Here is a 12734-nt window from a genome sequence, read left to right on the forward strand (position 1 = left end):
TGAATGTAATATATCTTTGGTACCAGTGTGTTTGCACTGTTTTAAAAATATTTGGTATTGTTTTATATAAAAATTAAAGTTAATAAAGAAATTTGTTAAAAATAAAATATTAAAAAAATCATCGACATCATTATAATATGTATTTCAATTTTGGGACCCAGTATATTATTTTCTACATTAATCGTTAAAAATGTTCAAAATAAGTTTCAAGTACGTTTCGGATATTATTAAATCGTAAATGGCCCATATTTTAAAAAACTTTTCAAGCAAAACAGATTTTGTAATTTATATTAAATCTATATTTGAGGAGCCAAAAAATAAAAAATCGCTGATTTTTTCGAAAACAATTTCTAAAGTAATAAGAAGGAGAGAAAATAAGTTTACTCGTTTTCACTTACCCATTAATCCACAGTCACCCTAACTGTTTGCAACCCCTGCTTGTGAAACTTATCTAAAAGCTCTTAAAACATGCTTTTCAATGGTACCCTACAAAGCTACCTTTGATATCGTAGTTTAGTAATAAAACAATATATTTTTGATAATTCTTATTTATTTATATTTTTCGTCAATAATTAATAAATATAATTTAATAAATATTTAAAAGTTCGTCATATATACTATTCATTCTTATTACTGTTGTAGCACTAATACTAAACCTTCTGAACATTTTACGCCTGTAATGTATTTATTTAATGAAAAACTTAAAAAATTATTTGTTTATGCTTAGGCATAAAAGGTACAGTATGCGAAATAAGTCCAAAAAAGTGATATTTTAAATATTCGATGATGAGAAGTATTTTTGGATTCCTATTTTCACTTTAAGAGGCGAAACATTTCTGTGATTGGAATTATTACATTTGATTTTCATTCGTTTTGCTATATAAAATGGCATTTATCTGAAACAATTGTGTACAGCAAATATAGCTAAACGCACGGAAATGATTTATGGTGAAAAAAAGTGTTTATTAAGATTCAATATTTCGTTATTAGAAACATCAGAAGAAAAATTTTAGTAACGTGCACATTCGCGAACTAGTGATATAATTTAAAGAAGCTGGTACTAACAAAAATAAAGAAATAAGATGAAACAAGATTACTGAACAAAGCAACGCAAAATAAGGTTCTTAGACAGCTTGCAATAAAGTCTACTTTATTGACGCATCAGGTAGATACAGCATCCGAATTATTCCGCGAATCTGTAAGCAAAGTATACATTTATGTCCTTCAAGAACTTGGTGACAATGATAGCGACAGAAGAATTAGATTTTGTGCGAGTTAAAACTACTGCAAAAATTTTAATGGCGAAGTATATACTTAGATGCTACGAAGATATATTCCACATCAACTACATTTTAGTTACACAATGATTAGAAAACAATTATCCTATTCAATGGATTGGAGGTAGAGGTCCTGTTAAATGGCATCCTAGTTCTCCGGACAAGTTTTAATTGGTCAATTAATTTCCGTGACCCGACGGTACAAAGTGACAGATATAGGTATGGATGTGAGATAACGGAGTCCATTTAGCATATCACCGGTGGATGTCAAACTTTTTCACCAACAAAATATAAACAATAGCATGATCTAGTTGCAAAGATACTGGATCAAGATCTCGTAGAGAAACTAAACCTCTTATCAGCAGCTAAGGGACCATATTATAACTATAAGCTGGAATCGGTTCTTGAAAATGATCCACACAAATGGTATTCGGATCGCACTGTTCTTGCGGACCAACGAGTAAGTAACAACAGGTTTGACCTAATACTAATCGATAAAATGTTTGGAAAGACAACTCTTATTGATGTAGCTATTCCTAATAATAACAACCTATATACCTAACAGCGAAACATAATGAAAAGATTGTTAAGTACAGGGATATAGAAAACCAGATACGAAGACGATTGGAAATGAAAGAAATGCGGACAATCCTAAATATTGTGTCAACAACAGAAATAATATCAAAGAGCCTGATTGAAAACATAAAACTGCTCAACCTTAAGAAAGGTATCCTAAAGAAAGCATGTATAAGCTAATGCAGAAGTCGTCGCTATTAATATCTGGATGATACAGCACTTAAAGAACTTTGGCCTTAAGACTACTGAAGCCATGTGCTGATTTCCAAAAATGTATATAAGTTGACGAATTTTCTCTTAATCTTAAGCATTCGCTTACGGTCTCCTCGTCTTGAACTAGGCCCTTGTTTTCGTTGCCAACACTTCTTTCAAATATATGTCTTCTAAAAAAATTACAAAATGTAACTGAGGAATTAGTTTAGACTTTCAAATTAATAGTTTGTTATCGTTATGTTATATTTGTTACTAAAGAAATATATTTAAGAAAAAAACGTATAGTGGTCTTTCAAGAAAGAAAATAAAAAACAATTTGAAAATAATCTTACAGATTTTGAAAAAAAAAAGATTTAAAGAAAATTAAAAAAGCTTTATAAAAAAAAATATATACAAGTTTTTTTAAATATCTCAAAAACAAAAAAAGTTAAAAGTAGCTTGCTTAATTCATTGTGTTAGTAATAAAATTCTTAGGAGAAAGAAAAAGAAAGGTAATTTTATAAGTAAATATAAGTTTAAACTATAGGCTATATGTTTTAATCTTCTCTCGACAATGCTAATATCATTAACATCGTTAAGTACAGCAGTACTTAACGCTGATCTAATTAGTGACCATCAAGCTATATTCTGCAGTATCGAGATTGCGGCACGGAGTAGGGAGATAAAAACGAAACTCTATCGTAATTTTAAACATTTTAATAAAAATGATTTTTATAAGGACCTGAATAAAATTGTGTGGGATAATGTGTACTATATCAATAATTTAGACGAAAAAATTCAGTATCTTACTAGTACTATTTGCTCAATATTTGATAGACATGCACCCTTTACGACGTCAAAAATTTCTAAGCCTTATACCCCGTGGATAACTGCAAATGTGCACCTTTTTATAAAAGAAAAAAATAAGGCATTGTCAAGTTTTAAAAAATCTAAAAATTTGACTGATTGGGCATATAATAAACAAATGCGTAATCTTGTGGTGGGAATGATTAAGCGAGAAAAAAGAAATTATCTGCAATTTCATCAGAACATCAGAGATAGTAAACAGTTATGGAGAGCTATTAATAATCTAACTCTAAAAAATGTCTCTAATCGTTCTATTCCTTTAAATCTCCGAGATCCAAACAAAATTAATGACTATTTTGCTTCAATTTATAGCCCGTTAGGTAGTTGCCCCGAAGAAGTTGCTAATTTTCAGAACAAACAGTTTAAACATGATCTAAATTTTTCATTTCGATTAGCCAAAGTTGAGGAAATTTCTAAAATAGTCTTAAGCCTAAAATCAAATGCACACAGTTGTGATTCAATATCAGCGTTAATGTTGCAACACTGTATTCCAAATCTCCACATATTACGCATATTATAAACTGTTGCCTAGAAACTGGGTATTTCCCGGGTATGTGGAAAATTTCTCTCTTAACACCTTTGGCTAAAATTAATAATCCAACTAATTTCAGCGACCTTAGACCTATTTCAATTATCCCGGTCATCGCTAAAGTTTTGGAAAAGTTTATACAGCCGCAAATTTATGACTTTCTCACCTCCAATAATATTATTCCGCATAAGCAATCTGGGTTTAGAAAACAACATAGCACGACATCTGTCTTACTAAACGTTACCCAAGAGATAATTTCTGCAATGGATAAAGGTGACTCCACAGCACTTATAATGCTTGATTTTTCCAAAGCATTTGACACCTTGGATCATCATTTGCTTTTGGCAAAATTGGCTTATTATGGCTTCGATAATGTTTCCCAAATGTTTTTTAAAACCTACTTATCCAACAGAAGGCAAATGGTGGTCTTGGAAGATCAGACTTTTTCAAATATCAAAAATATAACATCTGGAGTACCTCAGGGATCTGTTTTGGGACCTCTCTTATTTCTAATGTATGTTTCGGATTTGTTTAAAGTTGTAAAATACTGCCAGATCCAGGGGTTTGCGGATGATATGCAAATTTATCATTCTTTTAAAGCTGAATATATATTGGAGGCATCAAATAAAATAAACGACGATCTTTCTAGAATTTCCTTCTTTTCCTCTCAAAATAATTTAAAACTCAATCCTTCAAAGTGTTGTGTTATGTGCTTTACTTCTAAGAACAAAAAAAGAATAGCATTGGACGGTTTAAAGCTTTTTGTGGGAGGTAATCAGCTAAGTATGGTTAAATATGCAAAAAATCTTGGATTGCTTCTGGATGATGAATTGCGCTTTGAGTTACACGTTTCTAATGTTATTAAAAAGTCATATTATTCTTTAAAGCCATTGTATGCAAACAGAAATATAATTAATTTTAAGGTAAGGAAAAAACTGTGTGAGACTATGTTTAGACAAAATCACTGCGTACCGTTTGCAAAAGCTGCAAAATCAATGCTGCAGATTTATTTATGGACTGAGAAAGTTTGATAGAGTCTCTGCAAGGCTATGTGAACTTAGTTGGCTGCGCGTGGAAAATCTATTATCTTTGCAATTGGCGGTTTTTGTGCATAGACTGCTAGCGTCGTCTACTCCTCCCTACCTCCGCAAAAAACTTACTTTTCGGAAAAATTTACATGATGCAAATCTGAGATTTATAAATAAGTTGTCAATTCCTAGATATCGAACAGCCTTCTTTCGTCGTAGTTTTCTGTATAATGCTGTGGCAATTTACAATGACCTTGTTCCGAATCCTATAAAAGAAATGTCAGTAGCGGGTTTCAAGAAAAAACTAAAGCTGCATTTTTGAACAAAACAGAATAGCTAAATTGTCAGTAGGTATTTCTTATTTTATAATTTTTTGATTTTTATGGACCAATGGGTGTATATCTGTTTATTTTTATATTAATATTAGTGTTACTATTACAAATGTTAATTTTTTTCTTTCTGTTGTGCTGTCTAAAATAATTTTGCTTACTTTTTTTTAAATAGGTTAAGTAGATTAGCCTTTGGCTAGACTTCGCCTATGTACATTATTGAAAAGTACAAATAAAGCCATTATTCATTCATTCATTCATTAACGAAATGAGTGTCGAAAATAAAATTAAGAGAAATGGTTAGTGGTAAAACTGTTTTTGTGTTCTGTGATTTAAATCTTACATCAAGAGTTCCAATCATAGGACTACTATAATGAAAGTAAACATTATCCATACTTATTAGCTTGTACTATTAAAATTATTAATAGTAGTAGATAATTCTTGGTCAAAAATAAGTTTTAAATATTAATTTTTTACGCCAAGACATCATTATTTTCTTCTAATTTCATTTTTTCTAAAGTGGATTCGTTAAGAACGGAGAGAAAGAATTGTTGGTTGCCAACTCTTTAAAGAATTTTTCTGAAAGTGTGGTAACTTAAATAATACAAACATTTGAGGGTGGTGGAAAGGAACGCATCGAAGTTGGGAAACCATGGTAAAACTTATTTTTGTTATCAAAAGACCTGTTAGCGGTAGATCCAAAACCAATAGCAAATGATTACTGTAAAATATGGAGAAGCGAATATAATGGTCTGATAATATTATGCTCAATCTGGGACAGGAACAGTTATTCAAAAGCAAAATATGACATGTTATTATGCATAGATATATTTTTAAAAACAATGCGCTTTGTTGTTTATAGAGTTCGTTAAGGTTTTCTTTATTAAGAAACGCTTTTTGATATAAAAAAAGTAAAGATTTTTGCAAATTACTTAGCAAAAATATAAAATTGGAAAGCAAAAGAGATGGTAAGAAAGTGTATGTTATGATCATAATTTTATCTGCCTTCTAACTTAAAAAAAATCCCGTAAAAGCCCCTTTTTTATCATTTTACCATCCCTTAATTTCTTTTTAAACCATTGACATATTGATATGATCTACAATTTCCACTTATAACTTAATTAAAATAAATTTTAACTCTAAATAATTTGTAGTTAGCCAAGTACAAAAACTTTTGTTAGGTATTTTTATTATTTTAATATATCGTTTGGTTTTTCCTATGTAATTTTGTAAACTAAATTTGATTTTTAGAAAAAGACTTATATTTCAGTTATTTATATTTGTTGCTGGAAAGGATCCCACACCCCTTGAGCTGACACAAGCTAATCAATTTAACTTACTTGGATTAATCAATTCATCACACGTATTGGCATAGGAAAAGAACTGAGATATAATTCACAAATTAGTTTAAAACTGAGCAAATATTCAATTGACACTGGTTTATAAGTTTAATAGGCCACTGAGGGAAAAATTATAAACTATCTCCCTCATTTTAAAAGCACGTGAGTATTATTTTTTCCTTTGAACTTGTTCCTAGCTGTATATATTATAATTATTAAAAATATATTAGAAATTAATAATTAATCAAAGATCTATTTTATTATTTATTTTGTGATAATTTTATGCATTTTACTGCAAGTATATTTACTACTTTAGATAGTATAAAAGTAAGGTTTCTTTAAGTAGAAGCAAATAATATGGACGAAGTATTATACTTGGCATTATTAAACGACCTTGTTCCGATAACTGCATTTGTTTTTTCTATAAATTTTCAATTTAATTTTTTTTTAAACATATATATTGCATTATGGTCTATTCACGTCTTTCATTCATCAGCTACTCTAGTAAAATCGTTAATAATGTGCCCATGTTAAATTTCAAGTTCCCCAACAAAAATTCATCATCACATTTTTTAAATGACTATTCATTAATTCCTTTAGATCAGCTATAAAAATGTCTTGGTAGTGGGAAGGCAATCTGTAATATGCGATAACCTCAATAGCTATTGAATTCTTTAAGAGTGGTTTTCAAAAACTTAGTTTCCATGATTTTCATTTTTTTTTTCAATGGCTGCAAAAGCAGAGTAAACTCGTTAAAGTTTTGTAATAAGTCCTAGTTGATTCTACATTTCTTTTAAAAAGTATTGAAATTATATTTGTACACTAGGTTACAAATGTTAAAGAAAAACTTCTTTAAAATACAGACGTTTTATCGTTTTGTTGGTGGAGATATAAAAGTCCTAAATCTGTTCTATACTTTATTTTATGGGTCAAGTATGGTGGATTGTTATTTTGGATGTTTTATTTTAAATAATATTATGAAAAAATACCAATGAGTGCATTTTACGTTTAGCCTGCCTTGTCAACAATTTGGCATCGTCTAGCTTATGTGATACAGGATAGTATTTTCTTATACCGTGAATAAATCCCAAATAACTTTTCTTTAGTTTCGCAATTCTATTTGCATCTACCTTTATAAAATTTAATAATTAATCTATAAAATAAGATATCGCAATAGTTGAACTGATTTAACACTAAAGAATCTGGTAATTTTATTTTTTGGTCGATAATTAAATAAATAGCGTTACGGATAAAGCATCTTTAAGGAAATAAATTGCCTTTATATACAGGGTGTTAGTAAATAAGTGCGACAAAGTTCAGGAGATGATTCTGCATGGAAAAATAATGACAGTTTGCTATATAAATGTATGTCCGCAAATGCTTCGTTTTCCGAGATACGGGTTATAAAAGTTTTTCTTAAAAATTTACGATTTATTTATTGCTCTTATAGGATGGTCTAAAACGGAGATCAAAAACTTATAAAAAAGGCTAAAGCACTCCTAACAAAAGTCAATAAGCATCATGCGCGCAGTGCCATAGAACGAACTACGCTATCTCAACATATGGGAGGAAGAGGAATCCTAAGCATGGGATACCGAGATATTGGGGAAAAACTTGTCAAAATCGATATTATTTTTTTTTACCTTATTTTAAAAGAAATAAAAAAACTAACATCACATAATGAGACTAACAAAAATAATAATGCTTCGACATTTTGACGTAAATATCTCTTACCCTATCACATATGGCTTAATTTTATGTTTGTTGTCGGATAATATATTTTGAGTATTTTTTTGTTGTGTTAATATCATTGAATATGCCGGGTAGCCATTATAGTAATGAAGAAACGTTTGACATGCTGACCTGCTACATTTTGTGCCAGAAGAACACTGTAAATACAGCCGCAATATATTTATATAAATTTCCAGATAGAAACCAGCCATGTAAGTCAATTTTCTTAGAGTTGGCGCGAAATTTAAAAGGATATGGTGCATTTAAAAAAACAGTTTTATCTAGGAAAAGGGAATCTTCTCAAGACACTCAAAATAATGTGTTACAAGCAGTTTTTGAGAACTCTACTATCTCAACTAGGCAAATTGAGAAAAATGTATGAGTAGCCAAATCCACTACTCAATTTATTTCACGTAAGAATAAATATCATCCGTATAAATTTAGAATTTGCCAAGTACTGAAACCAGGGGATCTAGAACGACGACGGCATTTTTGTGAGTGGTACACACGCGCATGCGATGATGACACAAATTTCCCTGCAAAAATAATATGGTCTGACGAAAGTTTAGTGAGTAATAATGGAGTCTTTAATCGCCGGAATCGCCATTATTGGGCGCAACAAAATCCTCGCTTCAAAAAAATATCAAAACATCAAGAGCGCTTTGGTTTTAATATGTGGTGTGGAATTTTCTCGAAAACAAAACGTAGGATACAAAATCTAAAAATGCCATCACGTAGCTTTTAAAAAGTGCTAAAAGAAAGTTTTTTTATATTTTTTAAAATAAGGTCAGCAAAAAATAAAATTGAATTCGGTAAATTTCCATTTTTCCCCAATTTCTCGGTAGACCATTAACATTTTTGAATTTTCTCAACGGCATATAAATACGCTTCAATGTACGCAACTTTTTTCTAATTTAACCTAGGCTGTAGCTTCAATAGGTATTGAGATCCCGATGCTTAGGATCCTTATATTAGACACCCTGTATATTATGAATGGTAGTGGCTCCAATATTAAATCTAACAACCATCGGGTCACCAGATAACCGTGTTTTAGGACCAAATACACCACCCAGTCCTTATGGAACAATAAGCTTAATATGTATATTATGTACTTCTTTAACGTTACGAACCTGGAAAACGACTTTATACTATATAGAGTGAAACTGTATCAAAACATTATTTAAAAATACCTGAACTGGCGAGTGTATTAGAGCAGAGAACTATCGACCAACGTCGAACAACAAAACAGCAACAAGATGAAGATACTACAAAAAGACCCACTAATACCAAATATCAGTCCCAAAATTATTAATATTAACATTGTTTCAGAGCTTGTCTCATCTAGCATGATCGAAAATAACCAATCAGATATCTAAAGCATCATTACAAACCGACCGCCAAGCAACGAGTAAGAAAAGCAAATGAAAGTCTTTCCCACTCACTTACCGAGAATAAAAAACATATACACTTACAAATACGGTGTATTTGTCGCCATTAGCACAGTATAAAGAACAAGACAGTAGGTTCACTCTCTTGCGGCCGTTTGAAGTAGGGACTTCTAAACAGTGCCGACTTTTTTTACGCGGTCGTAAATCATTATTTAGTTTCGACGGCAATCCTTTACGATACGGGGGGTGTTTGAAACATTTTTAATAAGGAATATTTTCGTACATCGCGGCGGGCAGCATCTAATATATGGAATTTTTTGAAATTAAAGGCACTTTGTATTATTGTTAAAATGAAATTGAAAGAATATTATTAAGTATCTCTTTTGAACAAATAACTGTAAGAAAAACACTTGGTAGATAGCTTTAAAATTAAGTTTATTAGAATGTACACAATTGAATCTTAGCTTTACGTTCCTTTCATGCTCTTTTCTTAACTGACCAAGAAACTACCTACCTAATATTACATACACTTAATTAATAATAATTTCGTTAATATACCCATTTTTTAAATATTTAATAAAATTTACATAATAATGTGATAACAACACTCAGCATATGGAACTCGGTAACAGTGAAATATAAAAAGGCAGTTAAATAAAAAAAACTTATTAAATGCCTAATTATTTGCTTTTTAAATAGGGGATGAAAGAACAAACCGCTAAAATTCAAATAAAACGAAAATAGGTGTTTTACAACCTAGAATTCATAAAAATATGCAAAATAAATATAGTTTTACATTGGGGATTATAGTATACATCAATATTTTGAAACTTAAACCCTTAAAAACCACCCTTAATGACGAAAAAAATGCAGTTTTAAGTATGGTTAGACGGTATAAGTGGCTAAAATTTATATCATTCAAATGATTGCAATGCAACTAATAATAAATCGGATAGCTTTCACTATTAAAAACCACCACTAATAACAGAATATTACCAAAAATTTTGCATTTTTTTAGATTAATATCACGATTTAAAAAAAATATGTACTCTAAATCGCTGACACTTTTTGAACATATTATTGGTGCCTATATATAGTCCATTGTAGAAGGCTACGCTTTAATTTTTGAAATAAATACATATTTTTTTATGATAAATTTTTTTAAAAAGTGCAATTATTTTTATTTTATTCCTAACTTTTTTAATTTTTATGCTAATGACTTACAATCAAGTTTATTTTTACAGTTTTTGATAGTACATACTTGAAAAAATGTGCTAGATATTTGTCTAAAAAACGTTTTTTTTTAAATTATTTCACGTTATTATTTTACGTCATTATATTTTGTTATCTAAAAAAAGGGGTTATGTTCACACAGTTGTATCTTAGCGCCTATAGCACCTAGATAAATCAAACAAAAGCCAATCTTTTGTTTTTAAACCAACTTTTGTTTATTAGATTTTTTTGTAGGATCTCAATTTTCCGAGATATTTAAGAAATACTGAAGCAAAGCGTGTATTTTTTTCTGTAAACTAATCCATTTTTATTTTAAAAAAAATGTATATCCCCTTTTACTCCTGCAGCCATCTACGCAACATATCGCCGGCATTTTTAAAGTACAAAATTTCCGCACAACGCTATTATAGTTCTAATATTGAAGACGCCCCTGTATAACGCAGTCGCTACCGGGCAGCAAAAAATAGTAGCATCAGAAAGCGAGTGAGAAAGGCAACATTTTGGGCGGCGCTTAGAGTGATCCTTCTATTCTAGTTTATGTTCGGTGCCATTAGCGAGCCGCATTAGTAACTGTTGCACTCAAAAGACCAAGAGAAAATGTCAAGACAAGAACTTCAACTAAAATTACTTGAGAACCGACATGAAAAACGAATTGAAAATAATGCTGAAAGCCTCAGGAAAAATACTGGTAAAATACAAGAAATTGGTAATGGACACTGCAAACAAATACTTCTGAAACACTTACTACCAGAAAAACAAGAGCAAAAGAAAGCTTTAAACAAAGCATAAGTATCTAACATTCTATTTCCAAAGATTGGTAAATCATCAGTTTGTCAAAAGTGAAAAATACTTCTAACGAAGCCTAGAAAAAAACAAAGAAGAAAAATATCATTTGTCTTCCGAAAAATGCTGTTAAGAACTTATTGTTAAAAATCTGGTCCAAATCAATCCAACATGAGCAGGTCCACTTAATAAATATAGATGCGTACAAATATGCATGTAGACGTCGCAAACTGAAGTAAAAAATAGCTAACTGGAAAGCACCGGGACAAGACAGTGTATAGAATTCTCGTACTGGCTAAAATATTTTACACCTGCCCACGTCCACCTACCCAATAGTCTTAATAGTATTTTTTATGATTCCTCTCACCTACCAAATATATATCTAATATTTTCCTGGAACATATTGACATACTTTTCTTTGCACAAAAGATGTAAAAAGCTACTGGCTAAAATATCTTACAGCCGCACACGGTCACATAGCTAATGCTTTTAATGATTCTTGCTAATCCACTAACCTACCAACCTACTAAAACTTACCTGGAATATATTGACATACTTAACAGTTGCAAATATTTAGGAAGTAGACAGTAAATGGTAAGAGTGGTAAATAGCCTCGAAAGGCTTAAAACAAGGAAGAATTAAGACAGGAATATTCAGATGGGCTGCATAGACTAAAAAGCAAACTGTTCACCACAGTTTGTCTTCTATGGATATTGGTACGGATAAGTCCAGTGCATTGATCACATGGCCACTGAGTTCGGAAGAAATCAATGATAACCTGGATTAATGATAAATTGGATATTCTTCTTGCAAATAACATCCTTACCGAGAACATAGATATAGGCAATATTTACCTAAAGAGGGGCATTTTTCAGGATTACATTTCTAGTGTAATCCTAAGTCTCTTATCGAATATATTAGATCATAGCGATATTGTTTTAACGTCAAAACCAATAATTCTTCAAGAATGATCATCTCCTTTACATGGATAACATAAAAATATATGCTGCGACAAAGATGACTAATGAAACTGGTCCCATATAAATAACTTGGCTATCTATAGACAAGTAGAGTCGAGCATAAAATAATCAAATAGAAACTAACCAAGAACTTTAATTCACGATTACTTAAAACAGCATTGAACTCGACTAATGAAAGCAATCAACAGCTATGCAAACCCCACTCTTATATTGCTACTTACATATTCATTTGTAATTGTTTACTGGTTATACACAGAGTTGAAAAACAGCTCATAGAAAGCAAACATTAACAATAACTTCTTTCTAGTTGTGATCAATATCGACATCAACCTTACTAACCTAAACCTAAGTTAACAATTTAACTTTTCCTTCTATGTTGAGTAATTTTATGTTGAGTAATAAAAGAAAGTTCAAAACTATCTTAATAAATATGCAGTTGACAGGGCTACATCACTGCTATGGTTGAAGAATCAAGATCAAA

Source organism: Anthonomus grandis, chromosome 7, assembly GCF_022605725.1.
Source record: "Anthonomus grandis grandis chromosome 7, icAntGran1.3, whole genome shotgun sequence".
Lineage (NCBI taxonomy): Eukaryota > Metazoa > Arthropoda > Insecta > Coleoptera > Curculionidae > Anthonomus > Anthonomus grandis.